Source organism: Haemaphysalis longicornis, unplaced genomic scaffold (assembly GCF_048455015.1).
Source record: "Haemaphysalis longicornis isolate Haplotype H1 unplaced genomic scaffold, Haemaphysalis longicornis Haplotype H1 scaffold_214, whole genome shotgun sequence".
Lineage (NCBI taxonomy): Eukaryota > Metazoa > Arthropoda > Arachnida > Ixodida > Ixodidae > Haemaphysalis > Haemaphysalis longicornis.
In genome coordinates this window covers 287,924-308,779 of record NW_027526300.1, presented here as the reverse complement: position 1 = coordinate 308,779, position 20,856 = coordinate 287,924, and the positions used below count along the sequence as shown (strand labels likewise).

The 20,856-nt window shown below is 48.2% G+C and overlaps 1 protein-coding gene across 1 annotated transcript in view; it reads left to right on the top strand.

The window, feature by feature from the left end:
- The first annotated feature begins 16,003 nt into the window (after positions 1-16,003).
- Positions 16,004-20,856, top strand: part of LOC144172463 (techylectin-5A-like) — a 44,074-nt gene continuing 39,221 nt past the window's right edge. Inside the window, exon 1 of the mRNA XM_077701166.1 lies at positions 16,004-16,136. The gene's annotated coding sequence lies outside the window, so the exon portion shown is untranslated. The remainder of the gene's footprint in view (positions 16,137-20,856) is intronic.

Sequence of the window (20,856 nt, the reverse complement as noted above, 5' to 3'; positions counted from 1 at the left end):
TATGCGTGGTGTAAAATTAGGTACAAAAATGTTACTTCCAGTAAATAGTGAAAACTCGCTTGACAGAAAACTAGGGATCGTCCGAAAGGAAGAACGCTGGGTGTGGTGGGATGTGTTGTCTGTAGAGTTCGGCGAAGTGTTTGTGTCGTGTTGTATGGAGTGCTTTGGATTTAAGTAGCACGTGGATTACGGATAGGCCATCTCCACACCTGCTACACAGGGGTCTTCGAGATCCCGTGAGCATGTAGGGGTGTGGTGCATGGATGCGGTCTATCCGTAATCGAGTCAGGGTAACTTCATTGTGTCTGTTGTGTGTGTCATTGGTGTAGGCTCCGAAGAGTGGCTTTATAACGTGTAGTTTGTTGCCTGTCGGTTGATTCCAGTGTGCTTGCCATGTTTTGCGGAGGTGTTGTCTGATGTGGGACTTAAGGTCAGTGTATGGTATCAGTGTTATGTCAACTGTAGTTGTAAGTGCAGCAGCAGCTGCTATTTGATCCGTTGTCTTGTTTCTGGCCATCCCAGAGTGACCTGAAACCCAGAACACGGTCACTTTAAGATTTAACGCGTATGCTGACACAATGGTGTTATAAAATAAGTGAATAAGTTGACTTTTCAAGACTGCTTACATGACAATGCACGTACTACGCTAAAATGATCTGTGAAGATGACGGACTTGGGAATTTTATGATGGCCTATGTGCTTTGAAAGCAGAAAAATGACATAGGCTTCAGCCGTAAAAATGCTGCTTTCTGAGTTCAGGGTATGAGATATCCTAAAATCAGGACCGTGCGCAGCAAACGACAAGGTAAGGGCTGTTTCTGACGCGTGGCTAAAAAATTCTGCACACGTATATCTCTCGAAGGAGCAAAAAGTGCAGCGGAATTGCAGTTGTCGGCCATCGTTTTTTATCAAGTGCTACAAAGACAAATCGAACGACACGGGGCGAAGCGGCCATTGTGGTAAAAAGTCAGAAACAGTTGATTTGCCGGTGTTTGAAAACGTGACAAATAGTTCTGTCGCTTCCATTCTTGCTCTATGCGAGAACGAAGCAGAAATAGATCGCCGATTAAAAAGAAGTTAGGATATGGGTCTATCACAAAGAAAAGGTTTGAAAGGATGGTTTGTGTCTGACGAAATTTTAAAAGCGTAAAGATCCATATATGTTTGCTGGTGATTTTGGGACCATTTATCGCACTCGACGCATAGGCTTTGCATGGGGCTAGTGTGGAAAGCGTCCGACGCGAGGGGAAGCCCCAAATATAACACTGGGTTAAGCCTTTTAAGTACCTGTTTGTGTTGCTGAACCAAGCACCACACTTCCATAGTCCAAGCGGGACCCCACCAAGCTCGTAAAAACACGCAAGAAGAGTTGTTTGTCCGTACCATAAGACTGGTGTGAGAGAACATTTAGAATGTTCATTGTTTTAAGGCATTAAGGTTTTAGTTGTGTGATGTGTTGAATGAATGTGAGTTTTTCGTGTAAGACGACACCTAAAAACTTGTGTTCCTTTTTTACAAGAATCAGGTCACCCTTCAGTCTAATGTCAGGATCGGGCTGGATACCACGTCTTCTTGAAAAGACGACGTAGTTACTTTTCCAGGGATTACGTTTAAAACCGTTTTGATCTGCTCAGCGAGCAATCTGATTAACGCCCAGCTGCACTTCGCGTTCACAGACGGACAGATAACAAGATGTGAAGGATATTTGCACATCATCCACATACATAGAATAAGAGATTGTGCGGCAGTGCTTTTCCAAGTCAGTTCATGTTTACAATAAACAATGTGCGGATCAAAACTCTTCCTTGAGGCAGACTATTTTCTTGTCCGTGAACCCGAGAAAGTGCAGAGCCTACTCTCATCCGAAATGTTCTGTCAGACATGTAGCTTTCAAGACAGTTAAACATGTTACCCGATATTCCACAAGATTTCAAATCTGAGAATTTCATAGCGCCATTTCGCATCATATGCTTTTTCAATATCACAAAATACGGTCATGTAATATTGCTGATGTAGAAACGCATCTTCTTTTGTATGATCCAAGTGGAACGAGTTGGTCTTTCGTGGATCGCCGCGCCCTGACACCTGCCTGGCAGCCCCCCAGAAGAGCATTGTACTTCCGGTTTATCATCTTCTCGAAAAGCTTGCAGAAGCAGCGGGTCAGGACGATGGGACAATAACTTGCGGGAGAGGAAGGCTCCTTGCCCTCCTTCGGAAAAGCCACTACGATGGCCCTCCTCTGAGAGCTTGGAAGCTGCCCCGAAAGCCGTATTTTGTTGTATAGGTATAGGAGTGTCTGAAGAGTGTCTGGTTGTAGCAGTCGTATCCTGGTGTGTGTAATCTTATCTTCGTCTGGAGCTTTTCGTTTATTATTTTTTTATTTGCGACAGTATGCCCGTTGGCATAAATACTATGCTACAAGTATAGGTTAACTCCCGTTTCGCGAACAAACGCAAGGAGGGAGCGGTGGTGGGGTCCCCATATCCACCGATGGAGGTCAGGTGGTCTGCCAGGGTGGGGGCCTGCGCCTCAAAGGTGTCGTGTTCTGGCCGCCTGCAATGAAGGGAACGTCCACAGCAAATGTTCTGTGTCGGCATCTTCGGCAGGAGCCGTGCAAAAGCGGCAGCTCCGGTCGAACGGGGCATGGTAGCGGGGTGGCCACTCCCGGGTAACAGCGGGAGAGAGGGCTACACCAACACAAAGTCTTCGCAGCAAGACCTCCTCCCAGCGAGCGAGTCGGCTAGGGAGGTCTGTTCCACACGGTGGAATTAGAGCTCGTGTGGCGCGACGAAGATCTTCTTTCCTTTGTAAAAACTGTCCTGGGGTATCTAATGTCAGTAAAGGCAATGGTCGTGGAACAAATGCAGTGTGGCAGGCACCATCCGCCGCAATGTGAGCGGGAAGCGTATTTCGCCGGACCCACGAGAGCCGCAGAGGGCAGGGGTACGTATCCAGTATGTCATGAATGTCCCTCGAGATAGCCGAGTTGTTATTCACTCGACGTAAATCACGTATGGCCACCTTGGAGTCTGTATAAATTTGTAAAGTAGTACCTCCAGGGGCTTGATGAAGAGCAGGAGTTAGTGCTTGCAAGCCGTCCCGGTTGGCCGTAAACCCAGCCAGCATAGACGGCAGGGTGCGGTGTGTTTCGTAGAAGCACGTTTGACAGGCCTCTGGGTGAGAAGGAAATTGTAGTGTTGTCGTCACCACGTAGTCCTTGGCCCCAGCGTCCACAAATGCCTGCACCACCTGGGGTTGAGACTCAGCCGCCAGTTCTTGCGCGACCGCGAAAAGCGTATCAGTATGTCCGTTGCATCGATTGTGAAGTCGCGTTACTGGCCTGTTGTCGGTCACCTGCTGTTATAGCCAAGGTGGCCTGGTAACGACGCAGGCTAGAGATGTGGGTAGTGAACGACCCATGTAATTTCCTAACGCCGCCGCCTCAGCAAAAAAGGTGAGTTTATGCATGCGGGCGGACCGGCGCTGATGGACAAGCTCATCCAAGGTGTTAACTTGAGCTTCAGCCTGAATAGCCGGAATCGGTGTTATCCTATGGAGGCAGGTAATTGCACGCATTGCGGCTCGGTTAAGTGCCTCAAGTCGAGCCCACTCCGCCTGGTTCAGGTGTTGAAATTGTGCCTGGTAAACAAGCCGAGGCTGGAGTACAGACCGCACCAGTAGACGGGCCATTTTGGAACACCAGACTTCTGTGAGATGCGTCGGATGAGGTGGAGCATCTGTCCCGCTTTTTAGCGAACTGAACGTATCCACATAGACGCTGACCCAGACGCATAAATTTTTAATCCAAGCACGCGAAGTGAGGTGGCAGTGCGTACTGGTCGCCCGCAGAGTTGCAATGCGATTGGAGACATCGCCAGTCGGCGACGGCCCCAAGCATTGGCCACGGGCAGAATAGCTGTCTTTTTGACGGAAAGTGTCAGTCCAGCATATTCGCACCATTTCTGCGTGTCAGACAAGGCTTGTTGGAGGCACGCGGTTTGCCGAGTCAGGTGTGAGTGTACAGTCCACACTGTGATGTGATCCGCGTACATCAGAAAGTGCATGTCAGGCATAGAGCCGAGATGCCAGGCCAGTGGTAACATGATAACATTAAAAAGGAAGGCCGAGATTACCGATCCCTGAGGCACTCCGCGGACAGGCGTAAAGTGACCGTAACTCGTCCCGCCAATGTGAACCGAAAAGGATCTTTTGGTGAGGAAGTTCCGGAGGAAAGAGCAAACCTTGTCCGGGAGAAGAAGGCCTTGGAGAATTTCCAAGATGGCTCCGTGGCTAACGTTGTCGTATGCCTTTTTTATGTCCATGGCAAGCACTGTGCGCACTTTGTGTGATCGGCCGCCCAGTAACACCATTGACGGGAAGTGGTCAAGCCCATCCTCGGTACCCAGACGGGGCCTAAACCCGATCTGCGCCGGGTGATACCACTGGAAAGTGTCCACCCACCATTGAAGCCGGGTTGCCAGCATGCGCTCCAACAGTTTGCACAGGGTGCACGTCAAGGCTATTGGACGCAAATTGGGGAGCTGATCGGGTGGCTTACCAGGCTTTGTCTGGAGCTGAAGGTTTACAAGTACTGAACGCGATCTTCGGCACATGAAGATAGAAGGGGTTGTTATAAGAGGAGGTCGACTTATTATTATCTCGCAAAAGCTTCTCCTCGCAGGATGCTTTGTGTTTCAAGAAAGTGGTGGTGTAATGTGATGAACTGGAAATGTGTTGAAAGTGTTGCGTGAGTGTGTTAGTCTGGTCTTCCAGTGTATCCCCTGTCGTACTAACCAGGGGCAGGCTGTGTGTTTGTTGTCTTTTGAGTTTTCGTATACGTGGCCAACTTTGTGAGTGTCGGTGTATGATTTATGGATGTCAGGAAGGTGCGACAACTCCCCTTTTTTCATCACGGCGCACGCGCTTCTGAAGTGCTTTTGCCCGTTTAAAGAAGATGAGGTTATCCGACGTGGGGTACCAGCGAAGGACACCCAACGCCTTGTACTGTGCCTCTCGTGCTCGCCTGCAGTACTCATTCCACCAGGGACTCCTTGGGTTGCGCGGGCACCTGAGGCCTGGGGAAAGGACTTTCTGGCAGCATCGAGGATGTGTGCTGTGATAAGTTAGGCGGCTTTCTCTACGTGTAAATGTGCGATGGCTGTGTGCTGTAGCTTAGAGTTATCTGTAAGTATATTCCAGTTTGCTTTTGACTCATTAAACCTGTTTTGGGAAGATGGACTGATTGGGCCTTTATCTTTCATAGCTATAACTTTTGCGCACAAAAAACGAGGACTAAACACCTTTCCGTGTTATTGCCTTTATCTTTGTATGTTAGTGAGGTAGGGAAGTGGTCACTACCGTATGGGTTAGTGTCAACATCCCACTCAATAGATGGATCGAGAACTGAGGAACCAATAGCCATGTCAAGATGTGAGAAAGTGTTGTGTCCTATATTATGCTATATAGGCTGTTGCTTATTAAACAGGCATGCTCTCGAGGTTGTTAAGAATTTTACAGTTAGGCGATCACAGGCATCCGTGCGCAAAGAGCCCCAATGAGGATTATGTGCCTTCAAGTCGCCTATAAGGATGAAAGGTTCTGGAAGCTGATCTACCAGCACCTCGAAGCCTGAACTGGATTGCTGGAAATCAGGAGGGATGTAGAGAGCACACCGTAATTAGCCTAATAAATATTATTGTAGGAATGGCAACAGCCTCAAGGATGGTGAGTAATTGGATTGTTTTACACGCCTAGGATTTTCGGGCAGTGATGGACACACCACCTGAAGATGTGCCACCAGTATCCCTGTCTTTCCCAAATACCATATAACTATTGAAGAAATTTCCGTGTTTGGAGTTTAAATGGGTTTCTTCGAGACACATGACACTTGGCTGATTGGAATTCAATAAATCAATCACCATCAACATTTTTAAGAAGACCTCGGCTGTTACCCTGCATGATATTTTCTCTCATCATTATTTAAGTTTAGAGCAACTGGAATATGTGCTTGTTTATGTATCGTCTCTCGGGGCTTGAACGCTTGGAAGTAGTTTTTTCACTTTCTTAACTGACCTGGAGCCTCAGCCCGTTCCTTTCGCTGAAATGAAAGCCGGAACGGCTCGACGTCCATGTCGTCATCCGAACTCATGGGGGTGCCCAGCGTACTGGACCCAATGAACTTGGCACCCTTTCGGGTGTTTTTTGCCTGCGCTGACAGTGCCGAGCGCGTGGGGAGCACCGCAGATGACAGAGGCAGTGCGGCGGCGGAGGGGGTTGCTGCCGGTCCCTCCGCGCCGATCCCCTCAGCGCCATCAGGTGTACTAGGGGCCGGTGAGGCTGAAACGAGAGGAGCCGCATTGGCCGCATCGATGCTGGCTGCCACAGCAACCGCTACCTCGTCGGCAAGCGGGGCGGTAACAGGTTGGGGTGCCTTAGGCTGCTTAGGCAACTCAGGGGAGGGTGGGGGGGGGGGAAGGCAGAAGCGGGACGAGGTCAGACTCGCTGAACTGGGTCCCTGTGGGAACCAGACGCCGCTCCGCCCCCCGGCGAGCTGCGTGGGCATACCTCCCAACGGTAAAGAGACAAACCTCGTTCGCGCCTCTGGGAAGGAGATGTTTTCATTGACTTCGACATTTAACATCTTCTTTTCCTGTTGGAACTTCGCGCATTTCCCAGAGTAGTCCGCATGGCGTCCGTGGCAGTTGGCGCTGGTGGCGATTTCGGATGGACAGTTTTCAGACGGGTAGTCATGTTGGGTGCAATTTGCGCAGGTCAGTCGGCCGCGGCAGGAGTTGGTTCCGTGCCCGAACAACTGGCACTTAAAGGAGCGGCGCGGGTTTTGAATGTAGGACCGATTAGAGTGTATAAAACCTGCATTTATGTACTCCGGGACTGTGGACCTGTCGAAAGGAAGGATGATGTGCTTCGTAGGGACTGCTTTATCATCTCTCCTCATAGATATGCGTGTCACAGCTGCCACGCCCTGTCACAGCTGTCACGCCCAGCAGGTCAGCATCTATCTCATTCATGAGGTCAACTTCAGAGATGACACCTTGAGAACTCTTCAGGCTCCGGTGGGTTGTCACCCTGATTTCAAGATGCGAGTTTGAGCAAGGAGGATCGTGGCTTGCTGTTGGTTGTGTACTTCAACAAGGATTTCTCCAGTTCCTTATTTTTTGGCCTTATATGATTAATAAATAATGCCGTCCAGAAATTTCGATATCAGGAACATGGACTGCCAGGAAGAGGCTGGTCTTGTTCAGTGGTTCCCATTTCCAAAAAAAAACGGGGTAGTTATGTGGCTTTGGCAAACTGGGGGCTGGGAGCGGCGGAAATGAACCTTCGCTGCGGCCCTTCATCAGGGGCAGATCATGTCTGGGGGGATTTTACGATTTACCATATGGCATGTAAACGAAGTAGGGAACGGGGGGTACTTTCTTCGTCAGCGTTACCCTAATAGCTAAAGAGGTCCCGGAGCTCGCTGGCTGGTAAACAGACAGGGAGCCCATCCGCCAGAGCTTGACCTGGGCTTCGACGGGAACCGTTTGTGGTTTCTACTCTTCACCTTAAAAGACATGTTCCCTGTAGATCACAACGTATGTGTGGGGGCTCGGAGTCCGTGGTGCCGCCAATAACGTCACCAAGATTACGCTAGGTGCCACGTGCGGGGAAAAGTGCCAAAATGAAAAAGTTATATTTAGGGTACGTTTTCAAATACCGAGGTGGGTGGCCTTACTTTTCGGAGCGCCGTCTAGTGCTTTAAGCTTGTGTGGAAGCAGCAGGCACAGCTCACGCGGTTTCTTGGAGTGAAATGAATCCCTAAACGGTGAGTTCTCCCTGACCCATGTCTAGCATTTAGGCTTAGCTTCTGCTTTATTCCCGTGAATCTTACTGGAAACGAGCATGTAGAGGAAACCTGCATGAAACAAAACATTAGAAACTTTTGTCAACTTGCTTACATGCAGGTTTAACTGCAGTGAGTATAAAGTAATCTCTACTATGTGCAGCAGTTCACCGCTTGTGTACGCCTGCATGGTTCGGAACCTCTGACATGTATTGTGCGTATGGCCTTCCGGCGAGAATCTCGATAGGTATTGGCAGTATGGTTAAATAAACATAAAAATGTTCTGATTTTACATGCAAAGCATCTCCTGCTCTCTGCTCCGTAGTCCGTCGTCCGTCGTCCATTCATCCGCCGGCCCAGGAAGACACCGGCAACACTGTCGCTCCAGCATCTCATGGTCGGGGCTATGTCCCTCCCTTGTTGTTGGCGCCGTCCACACCCCCACTGCGCATTCTCGGCTCATCTCGGGCCGGCCCAGGAAGACACCGGTAACACCGTCGCTCCAGGAGCCATTAAAGGGTAAGACACCACCGGGCGTTCAGCAAGCCGAGCATGCGCAGTGGGGGTGTGGACGGCGCAGCAACGACAAGATAGGGACATAGCCCCGTCTCATCTAATAAAATTACACCATCTTCTCGTAGGGGAACCCTGAGTAGTATGCGAAACAGCCATAGGCTCAACGCAATTTCCCAATTCGTGGTCCCGTAAGTGAAAAGTGTGGTAGTTACCATGGAAACAAACTGTAAATATAACGGTAGCTACGTACCTCAACCTAATGGAAACGACGAACTGAAAACTAATGGACACTTGAATCGACACCATGGCTGCTTGGCATACTACTCAGGGTTCTCCGACGGGAAGATGGTGTAATTTTTTATGTCACTCCTCGCAGCGTTCGTATGGGATGGGAAAACAGGATTTGCCGTTTGAGTGACAGCAGCCTTCCTTTCCGCATGTGAGGAATGACACGCGGAGACTGGCCGCAAACAAACCAAGTGCTGAGTAAAATCTGCAGAAATTCAGACACTTGTCAACCAATGCGTAGTATTCTTACCCCGCTTTCTGTATTGCGATTTTTTATATTCGAATTTGGCCATGAGTAGCCAAACACGGTAGGTTAGTTTGATTTGAGCGTTTCCTTGGTTTTTTTCAGCAATCAGAAAAATTTACGTCTGCACAATAGCGGTACCCATTTTTCTGCGGTTAGTTTTCATTCGCCATCCTTTCTTTTTGCCGCAGCGTCTTCATTTTCCTGCGCCTGTTTTGGGAAGGCGTGCAATAATTATATTCTGGATATGGCAAGTTAACTCTTCGTGAGGAGGGGAAGGAAAGCCCCCTCTGCAGGTTCTTAATTAGTGTGTATTCAGTGGCGACTCGGGGTAGCCACAGTCGCCAGTTAATCAGACGAGGGTGCTTTGAGAGGTTACAAAGAAAACATGTATTCTAGAACAAAGCACGACGCAGACAATAATACTTAGACGATAGACTACCAGAGTGCTAACAAAACCCAAAACATCTAACTAATGCACAGAAAATCCTATAAATCTAAATGGCAGAAAAGTGCCACAAAAAGTTCATAACAACTTCACCGTGACGTGGCGTAGCGCTCGGGGCGTCGGGGTGTCGCGTTGCGTTGCGCTGAGGGTCGGGTCGGAAGTCTCGCGTGCTGGCCCGTTGACGATGCAGTTCCGTCGCTGCTCTTCCACGAACGGCACTTGCAGGAGCGGTCGTGGCCGGAACCTGGTCACCACCGGGCGCCCCGTCAGGGAAGGCCGCGGAAAGTCGGTACCCGGTAGCCGCCGGTAGACGATCTCCAGGCCGTGGTCGTTCAGGACCGGGGTACGACGCAGCGCTTGTGCCTGCCACGGGCCAGGACACTGGGGATAGGATGCTGATCAGGGGAGGCCTTGGCGTCAGGTAGATCCCTCCGAGCTTGGGTCCCCGAGACCCGATGAACTCTCGATCTGCGCCTGGACGCCGCTCTCCTCGAACCGTCCTCTCCGAACTCCTCCACTGGAATGGCCGTCCTTCCTAGTTCCCGTCTGACCTCGTCACCACTCCGTTGTGGTCGGCTCTCATAGGCCACTCGCGTTCAACGTCATCGGCTCGTGTGGCCTGCCACTCCTTCTTTTTCGGCCCAGCCGAAACGAGGATAATCCCTTCACGGGCATGTGTCTGCGATGTCGTCGTCGTCGTCCCCGCCGACTGAGCGCTTCACCTCACACTCTTATAATTTACTAGCGGTAGTACCCGGCAGTGTCCGGGTGGACCATTATATTAATGACACTAATGGGTATAACACGTCTTCATTTATTTGTTAGTTGTTATATTTGGCTGGTTCATCGTGAAGGGGTACCCACTCAGGAGCTCCTGCCTGCTGTCAATACATCGGCCCCAACCGCAGGCGCGTCGTCGTAACGTGAGACGACTGGCACTCGTGTTTTACTGCAACTCTCGCTAAACAAATTGCACCAAGAAGGTACGCTCGAGCGAGTGAGTGAGTGACTGAAAAACGCTGTATTGAGCTGTGGAAGTGGGAGTGGTTACCAATTTCAGAAATCCGTGGGATGAGCGGGCAGCCATCGCTCTCGAGGAAGAATTGTCTGGACATCCAGATCGCTGTTAGTTACCAGGTTCTCCCACAGCTCGTGGGTGGGAAGAGTGGATGGAAGATGGGGGAGGTTGTTTTGCTTGCACTCTTAATAACATACGAGGAAGAGTGCCCCGTTTTAAGCACAACATGAATTCGGCAGGAGATTGCGCTGGGAACACACGATGGAGGCCAACTGCATGAGGGGTATTCTTCCTCATGGGATGTGCTATCTCAGCAGATATGAACGGTGCTCATCAGTACAGTTTTATGATAAGTAACATGCGCTCCCTACGGGAGGAGCGGGGTTTCAGAAACTCCCAACAGATGGCGAGCACTAACCTTCGTGCATTTTACTGGTCCATCTCCTCTTTCAGATTTATGATAATTGACAAGGCTCCTGCGGCAGGCGCGTGGTTGAAGAAAGTGACAAGAGATGGCGAGCGCATTGCGAACACGGTACAATTCAAATGAACTCCACGTCCAAAGGGGTGTAAATAAGAAAACCTCGCTTGCCTTTTTATCCGCATGTTAGGAAAAACTCCTGAAATTGCATTTTTGGCAATAGGATGGGCAGTCTTTGCAAGCAACAAACGAATGGGGTACATCAACTGGCTGTGTGGTTATTGACAATTGTGAAAAAATACCGTGTTTTCCGAAATTCTGCTTGCCTCTATTAAGTGGGTGTCATTGAAAAATGTTGAAAAACAGGGTTTAGACATCTGAGTAAGTTACCCACCTCAACAAAAACCAGTTGAATATCTCAAATGGCGTGCGATAAAAAATTTAATATCTCAAAAACCCTTTTACCGCTTTTCACTCTGCCCATTGTGGAAGTTTTAAAATTTTCAGCAATATTGACCTCCGACACCGTAATGAAAATGTGCTAATGAAATCTAAAACCGTTTGAAAGAGCAGTTTGACTAGGCTTGGACATCACCTGTTAGGCCTTTCTGGCTCGTCAGCCGTGTCATTTGTGAAAAACAAAATGGCCCCTTTCGTGGCGTCGCAGGGCAAAATCTTTAAAAATGGTTCTCTGCATTTATATAAGTAACGTATGCTAGCCAAAATCAGTTGGATAAATGAATCGGTGAAAGATTTATTTCAGAATCTTTAGGAACATCATTTTTTTTTGCCGGAATGAGGAATCACCTCGATAGTGTTGGTTAGGGCAAAATCCAAAAACTACTTCTGAGATATTCTTAAGGGCTACATATATCAGCAAAAAACGCTTGAAAATGCCAACTGGGGAAGGAGGTAATCACGAATTTAAAGGAGCCATGAAGACAAAACACAAGTTTGGTTCATTCAAAAGATTGCCTCGTTAGAATCACACTGACACCACTTTTAATGTAAAATTCGCTTAAATAGGCTATATAATCAGGAATAAAAGAAATGGCCATGCGATCCGCTAGCCCATTTTCCGCAGCAGAACCTGTAATATCATACCAGACTGCTCTGCGATAGCCGGAGGCCGGCAAATGCAAGCGCGAATTAGGCAGAGCTTATAAGCTTGCCGAACGAGCTATTTGCCCCTAAATGTAGTGCATATCCATTTTACAGCAGTAAGAATGGTGCGGTAAACAGCAAAAGTTACGAAAATACACGTAAACATACAAGTAACGATGCGCACCGCTGTTGGTACTGGGCGCACTATGCTTCTTTTAGCTGCACAGCAGTCCGACGCTTTGGAGTTGTCTTATACGACCATGGAGGAAGAAAAAGTTAGGAGGCGGCATGACATCACGCAGCTAGCCTTCGCAAGCCCAGCTCCGTTGAAGCCGCTCCCTCCCCCGTTTCTCTTTCTCAAGCCGCCGTAGTCGGCCCAGCACGTGACCTCCATGGTCGGGTGTTCCGGCGGCGGCGGCGGTCTCCGACTCCGGGGCATCTCTCGTGTTTGGTTGTCGGTAACTTTTCCCCGTCCTTCCTGCATTTGTCTGCTCGGCGATCCCATGCCCGCGTGCGGGCAGGAGTGCCGCGTACGTGCAAAAGACAAAAGGCGTGGGAAAAAAACCAACATATAGCAGCCTTCGCGACAACGGGCCGCAGAGCAGTTTCGAGCAGACGAAATTGAAGAGTGCGCGACGGCCCATACAGCTGCGGCGCGGTGGGGTCACGTGGTGCAGTGACGCCTGGGCCGACTTCGATTTTACTTTTTATGTATAGGCTTCACGTTTCTTCGGCGGCGCCGTCTCCTAACTTCTTCTTCCTCCATGTATACGACGCTGGCCGATTGGTGTCTGCGACGTTGCCTTACGTTACCCTGTTTGTCAAGCATACCCACTGTTTTACGAAGCGATTACTTTCTGCCGTAAAAAAAGCAAGTCAGGTGTAAATACGGTCAAAAACAAAGCAACGGCGGAGTGCTGAGTATGCTAGCGCCATCTGGAGAGAGAGAGAGAGAGAGAGAAAGGACTTTATTGGATCTCCTGCAGTCGGGGACGGGTCAGGCCTCGCAGGCATAAAGTTAATACTACTGCTCGCAGGGCTTCACCGTCCCGTAGTCTTCGCCGCTCACTGCGGCGTCGGGCCGACCCCGAGGCCTACGTCTGGTCGGCGCGGGCTACTTGGAGTGCCGCCGCTGTCTCCCCTAGCCCTCACTCCCGCAGGAGGAGGCCGAGAGGAGTGCGGGTTCTCCTTTCGCCGTTGCTTGCCCAGTGCAGCCTCGAGCCGCTGGATAGCCCTTAGCTGGTGTTCGCGCTCCGAAGAGCCGATCGAGGTTTGACGGCAAGCAAGGCTGCAAAGCCGAATGGTGCAGTGGAAGTTCATTTGTATACGCGCCGTTATGACTTTATTGTAGACGACACCAAAACATACGATGCGGCGGGAGAATCCAAATTTTAACCTGAATTGATTAATTTCTCAGTGAATATGGCATCATTTGCTATCGCGCAAGCAGCGGGGACACTATAAAACACGAAATCTTTCGAATAAAACAAACTTGTATTTTGCCTTCATCGCTCCTTTAAGAAACCACAGTTTACCCCTTTCCCTCGGTTAGGAGTGCAATTTCAAAAAGTCCTTCCTTAGTGAGCCTCTACGCCATGTCGCAAATGTACTCCCGAAATTTCATGTCTCTAGATGCAGCAGTGTTCGCTGGGCGCTGATGAGTCAGTCAGTCAGTCAGTTAGTCGGCACTTCATTTTATAGGTATAGATTGATTTTTCTGTTATTGTAATTTTGTTTCTGTTTTAGATTCTACTCAGCTGTTCTCTCGTCTTCCCCATATGCGCCTTGGCTTAGGCGTGTTTTATTTGACCGCCTGCCACAGGGCATACAAAGTGTGAAAGAGGAAGAAAGACAAAAATACTGTTAGAATTATGTTACGTGCGGTGCAGGCTGCTTCACAAACGATAAAATATAAAACCCTAAGAAAGAAGGTTCACCCGTTTCTCGGGATCAAGCACTTCGGTACCACAGAATCTCTGCGCACAGTTTGGAGAAGTAAGCTTCACTAAACCTTCAAGTAAACATGCATCACTGAAGCGTAACTGTGACACGCCTCCAGGTGTGTACCGGCAGAACCGAGCTGTCACGAACAACCCCATAATTATGTTGTAACAGTTTTCTTCTATGGGGCAAAGAATGGTACTCCTGGAAAGTTCAGCTGAGCCACAGGCGACAGTTGGTCGAGAGTCCCGGAGAAACTCTATTCTGAGATGATGTCGTGTGTATTACTGGAGAGCCCATGCCACTTTTGGCTTTCTTCATGACATCGACACGCTGTGCTTCGGGGATGACGAGAATACACTTAAAATGAATTGTTAGAGCGTTGAGCGTTTACGAGGTTTACCCTTCGAACTTTGACTCAGAGAACCTCAAGAAGAGAGTTTCAACTGCCGACTCCTGCCTTTGTGCTGGTTGCACCAGAGAGTGTAAAGACGTGAAAACATTCTGAAATTGATCGTAGTGCGTGGATGTGGAAGCTTATTTCAGCGTACTTGTGAACATTGGCGTCGGCATTAAGATAATTTAAACATAATAGTTCTTAGTCGGGTCTTGTTAATGCAACGTTTATCGGGACTGTAAGCATAATCGAATTAACCCATAGTCAAAACAAACAAACATCACAATAACAGCATTATTATTATTCCGCAAGTAGTCTCCCTTCTTTATTTCGTTCAAAATCATAACTTTCACCTACAAGTCGAGTTGAAACGTATTTTTCAAATCCTAGTCTGAAGCTTCAACCACCAAAACCACTCACACGGCGCTGGGGGCAACAAAAAATGGAGACCCTGAAAAGAGGTATGCATACACTGGGGCAAATATGTACTGGCCTTCCGTTTTATCAACAGTTCGCGGCCTTAGTTGCTGTGGCGCCGAAAACAGCACAAGACACGGCACTGTTTCTCCGCTTGAAAGTTTTGCGTTTTAGCAAAAGAGAGCGGTCACCTTGATTTTTTTGCACGAAATACCTTCCAGTTAACCAAACCAATTGACCGATTTTCAGCTTTGAATTATGGAGCAATTCCTTTCAGTTGATGATAAATAGCAGGAATCAGCACATGACGTTCACGTAAGCGAGAAGTCCAATTAGGCTACTTTAAATTGTGAGGGGTCTTTCAGCAAGTTGAAATTGGTGCTGTATTGTTTTCGAGCAGAACGCTCGCAAACAATACCGCACCTTGCTCTGCTGAGTGGGGAAAAATAACAAATAAAAAAACTGACTTTGATGACGTTACAGAGAAGTTCGCTTAATCGACAGCTACTCAAAGGGTCGTAGTCTAGCGATTCGTAAAATTGTTTCTTATGTTTCTTTAAATACCCCTGTGGTGTTAATTAAGCGTTTTAATTGCAAATAACCCGTTTTAAGTTACAATTTCCTTTTCATAATGATCGCCAGAGCTGGTATGAAAAGGTGCAATGATGCGGAATGAGGAGGAAAAAGATATTATCCAGAGGGAGTTCTTGAAGCGCCCATAACACCGACAATATTTGTGGGCAGAGTAGGAAGATGTCAAGTACGTAACAAACCACGCGTTAGCGCAGTAAAAAAACGGCAATAACAGTTTCACGCTTACACTGTCGGTCTCTTCTATGCGTTTGTATACGTAATATCTGAGCTGCACCTATTTTGTATCAAGCCAGAGTTTGACGTAGCCGGCCGGTGTGCCGAAACAGCTATAGACCACTGCAAAAAAAGCTATAATAAATGGCTGCTCCGCTCGCCCAAAACTGACAGGTTGGCTTCTCTTGTGCATAAAACACACAAAAAAAATATAATATTATTTACATTAAAAATATTTCAATAAGAGTCTCAGTAACAATATGCTGCGCTGATTATCATGAGGAGGCCGGGAAAATATATTTGCCATGTGCGCCGTCCTACATAGCTACGCCAGTGAACTTCCGCTTTCTGCCCTTCAGCGGCCATTGTTCCTGTCAGCAGATATTAAGGGAGCAGATATTAAGGGAGCAGATATTAAAGGAGCTTTTGATGTCTGTATGTGAATAATATGGTGCAGACATGCTTATCTCTTTGGAAGACGATATCAAGCTGAACTCAATGGTGATGGAGGACAACGAACGTCCCAGTTCTTTTTCGTTCAGCTATAAAAGCTCACAGCAGCCAATACTTACAGCATAAAAGGGGACAGCAATTTTACTCGTAGTGTTGAATTAAAATTCCTTTTCTGAGAAGGTAACACCAGTAGCCCATATTCTGCTACCACCAACGACAAAGGCGACGGCCGTTTGCAGGTGAGCTCACAGTATTGCTTGTGTTTTTTAATCTCCTCTGCTTCACCTGTATCCAGTTACTGGGTTACTTCGTTCTTTTTTTAATCCCGCAGTTCGTGGAAGAACGCATGGCTGCAGATGAACGCTTTCTTTTTAAGGGCAACGCCTGGACAACAAAAAGTCCTAGATGCGTCACGTCATGGCGATTGTGGTATGCTGGAACACACACGGACAAAAACACGCACGGACCTACACGTGCACGCACAGACACACACAAACACACACAGATACACACACAGCACCCACACACACATCCACACTCACACAGGCACCCACAAATTCATTCTTTGCAAGTAATTTACGTATCTCGGTAATCCGTCGGTTCATCGCTTTTCTACTGCTTCTAATCGCGCCCTTACGTTGGAACTACGTTATCTACTGGTCCTATGCTTCTCAGTTCTCGGCAGTGCAGGCCAGGAAGCCCTGTGTTCCTCTCATATTCTGAGCGTGGATATCATACACCTCAGTGCGCAAACCGAAGGCGGGCATTTCTTATCTTTGAGCGATAATCCTACCAATCTTCGTGTCACGGCTCGTTCGGCCGACCTAAATTTTTTAGTGGAAGCTCTAATTCGTTACATTTTTCAAGGTAACTCATCGCATCGCAGTGATCTTCATTCGCCGGCGTAAAAGGTGCGCCTTTGTTATCGCTATACTGGCTCTGAGCTTTACTGCTGCGCTAGCGCCTTACTAGGCGAGGGTCAAATGGCTGGTTTGCCTACGTTTTCCACAATCTCAGCCTATCTGAAATCCCAGCTCTTGTTTGGGTCGACATCTATAGATGAACCTCGAGGAGTAACCAATGTATTTATAAACAATTTGTGGGCGGCAGAGATTAGGCTCACACGTTGTGATGTTATGGCAGGTTCAAAGCCGTAATTAGAGCGACTCAAGAGTGACGAGGCAGGTGACCATCATGCGAAGACGGAAGTCATTATGCCCCAAAGAAAGATGAGAAAGGAAGGAGAAAAACCGGATAAATTAGTCCACAAGACAGGTGTAGCACGCGAATCAACTCGCAGCAAGAAGGGTTCGAGTCCAAGCCTACAGGAATGCACAAGTAAACCTCAAAGTTTTGGCGGTGGCGGCGGCGAGTAGAAGCTTCCGGCGAAGGATACCGCTGGCGGTTTTCTTTGAGAGAAAGGGAGAGAGCAAAACTTTTATTTAGCAATTATATGCGTGGGGATGGCGTCTTAGTACACAAGTCCAAGCGTCTTCTATGCACGTTCGGCCCTCTCCGACGGCATGACCTGGTCGGCGTGATGTGCGCTGGACAGCGCTGTCTCCCACCGCTCTATGTTGAGGTTAGGGAAAGGGGGTGGCACGGACGCGGCGCAGCACCGGCATGCGAGTACCGTCACTGCGCCATGATGACATTACCGTTGATTCGCCCGAAAAAACTGGTCAGCTGGAAAGAGGAGCAGTGCTTGGGGTAGCACTACTGCAGTACGGGCAACCGCCGCTGGAGCGCAGGATCTTCGAAAGATCGGCGTACCTGCTGTCTGGTCGACTGTCGCTGGCCTGCTAGGCTACATCGTGGTAGACGATCCGCCGGTTACCTTAGATCGCTTCTCCTTCCTTCTCGAAACCCGTGCCTGGTTCCACTTGGTCGTCTCCCTTGTTTCGAGACCCATTCGAATCCTCGCTTCTTCTTTCTCTTCACTCATAGCCACCCGCGCACTTGCTGCGTCTTTGTCCCCGCGATTTCTCCTTGTGGTTCCCGCGTTCTGGGCACTTCATGACACCTTTATGATCGCCGTTTTAGATATTATGATTATAAAAGCACGAGGAACAGGGCGCAATAGACATATTCGGAGCTCAGGTAGTACACAATCGAAAGAATTCGTCTAATACATGGCTAATAATGACTTGCGATTATAAGGCCACGAATATCGTGCGTTATGTACGCCATCTCCTCGCCTTTCCCATGTGTGCAAATATGACGGCCCCTTGGGCGCATGAGGGCCTCTAATAGCGCATGGCGGTCTTTTGGCGCAAACTTGCGAAAGTCAATGGTTTGTAGGTCTGTGCGTCTCGTGCTGAACTCTGTTTATACGTTGCGAAATTTGTCAAGACACTTTTTATACCGCGTGGTGTGTGTGTGTGTGTGTGTGTGTGTGTGTACGTGTGTGTTGCCGTTGGTAGGTCCTCTGGTCTGTCAGTCTTAGGCCAACGCCTCACCACAAGTTTTCTCGTCCCCATTACTCGTGCGCTTCTAGCTTTACGGAGACATGTCAATTTGTGAGCGTTCGTTCACTACTGCGTCAAAAAATCTGCCCGTCCATCTATCCCCGGAGCATGGCACTACGACACAACACCTCTATACATGGGGCTTGGGGTTTTCATTACCTATAAAATGAAGTGACCGACTAACTGACTGATTGATCCCTCAACGATCAGCTGAAGCTGCTGAACCTTCAAATTTGGAATTGTCGGTGCATATTCCCTTTAAGGCTTTCGGGCTTACTAAAATGCGATTTTCTGAAAATATGCCCCTAATCGAAGAAAACATTTTCAGAACTGTATTTTAACGGTTTGCTCTGTCAAACACTAAGATCGCGAATTTGCATTTTGGAGCAAATTGAGTGTATCTAAATATGCCTCAATATATGTTTTACTACTCGGTACATTCAATTGGTTTTTATGAATAATGTTGCTACTACAAATGCACAAAACCTATTTCAAGGCTTTTAAATGCGACTGCATCTCATTCACTCGCCTTGTCCATGCAGCGTCGTCGGCGTCGTTGTCGTCCGTCCCTCCCCCATTCTCCTCGCCGCGCGAGCTGCGCTCTCCGCCGCTCACCTTCTCTCCGATGCCCCTCTCGCGCGAGGGGCATTGGATTGGATTCGAATGAATTGGCTTGGCTTGGCTTGGCTTGGCTTGGCTTGGCTCGGCTTGGCTTGGATAGAATTGGATTTGGATTGGGTTGGATTAATGTGGATTGTGTTGGATTGTGTTGCGTCATAGCCGCGGCAGACGCACTGGCGCCGGCGCGTCCCCTCACCGTTATGCGCGCTATAAAACGCGGTGCCTGCGTCGCTCCGCTCCATCGTTCCAGCGCCGTTCCTCCGCTGTCCAACGCTGCAACGTGAACCCCATATGCGTCGCATCTACACAGGGGTTCCCGCGAGAAGAGGTGGGAGTTTTTGCTCTGCGACACAGCTTAGAGACTAAAATATGTCCCTGCCATTATACCCACGACAGTATTGAAAAACCTAATACTCGGTGTCAATTAAACGCCAAAAAGCCATTTGTAGAAACTTTGATTTGAAGGAGGATATTCGCATTATAATTAGGAGCTTATTACAGTCGAATATTTAAAAAATGACAGCTGAGAGAGAGTTAGAAGCGTTAAAAATTGTTTCACAATATTTTGTTTGTTTATCATGCAAGGGGAGATACCGAACGAGGTTTTTTTATATCGCAACCGAATACGAATGTGTAAAATGTGTTTTGGAAGACTTTTTTTCACAGCTATTTATTGATAAATTGCGAATTTTCGGTAAATCGCCACTTATTCCGGATTTCTCTGTTCCTATTGAGCCCGTCGATGTATCTAATTATTTTCTGCTTATATAAATCGCCCATGATATTGTCCAGAAACCAAATTCAAGATTTCATCCTAAAAAGCGTTTAACAGGGCGAGAAATTTTTAAAAATTATACAGCCCCTTCGAAGCTTAAGGTCAGTTCAATTTTTTCGTCTGTGAGAGCAGTGGCCAGCTGTTAGGAATTTAAGTAGCCCTTGCGAGCATCGCCGGATACTACCGGTAGTTTACTATAAGGCTTAGACGGTATTTATTTGTTCTTAGGACACCTACGCATTCCTTAACCCTTTGAGGGTCGCATTTTTTCACCAAATGCGACTTCCTGGGCCGATTTTTGTTAATGATAGTTGAAATTCTTCGGGTGAATCTATTTCAAGAAAAAATTATCGTAATTTTTTTTCGGGTGACCATAAATTCACAAAAAATCGTTTGTTTCGTTACATACTTGTGGTTTATTCATGAGTAACACAAGAAAAAGTCTAAATAAAAACGAGAGAGTACAACGGGCACCTTTTGAGTGAGTCGAAATCGGATAGACATCAGTTTAGCGGGCGCAAAAAGCAAGAAGTGCCCGCAGGACGATACCGAAATCAGCCGATGCGCGCGGGCGCGCGGCCGGATGCGTGAGCGATAGACGGTGCACTGCACCTATAAAATTCAAACAACGAGAAAAGAGCCTCAGCAGTTTCGGAGGCGACCTTGGTCTGGGGGCGCAAGAAGCGAGAGGCGCCCGGGCACCCGGTGGGTGATATCCAGCGCGCCCTCTCGCTACCGGATGCGCAAGCGATAGCCGGCGTGCCCCTGAAGTAAATCATAGAAAAATAAAAAGAAGAGCCACCGGCGCAAGCAAATAATTTGACATATTTCCGCAGTGTGGCAGCACATTCTAAGCAAGAGAAGTTGGCGTAAAAGGTGCGCTTTTTATACATACAAGCGATGACGTACGTATACGTCATTGACCATTTTGAAAGTGTTTGCGGAGGAAGTACATGTACATCCGGGACCCTGAAAGGGTTAATAACAAGTAGTGTTTGCGGGAGCATAAAATTTAATTGCCAAATGTGTCCTACTAATGTCCGGTCCTGTTTTCTTTTGGGGTTTTTTTCTGATATCTTCTTTCAGTTTATATGA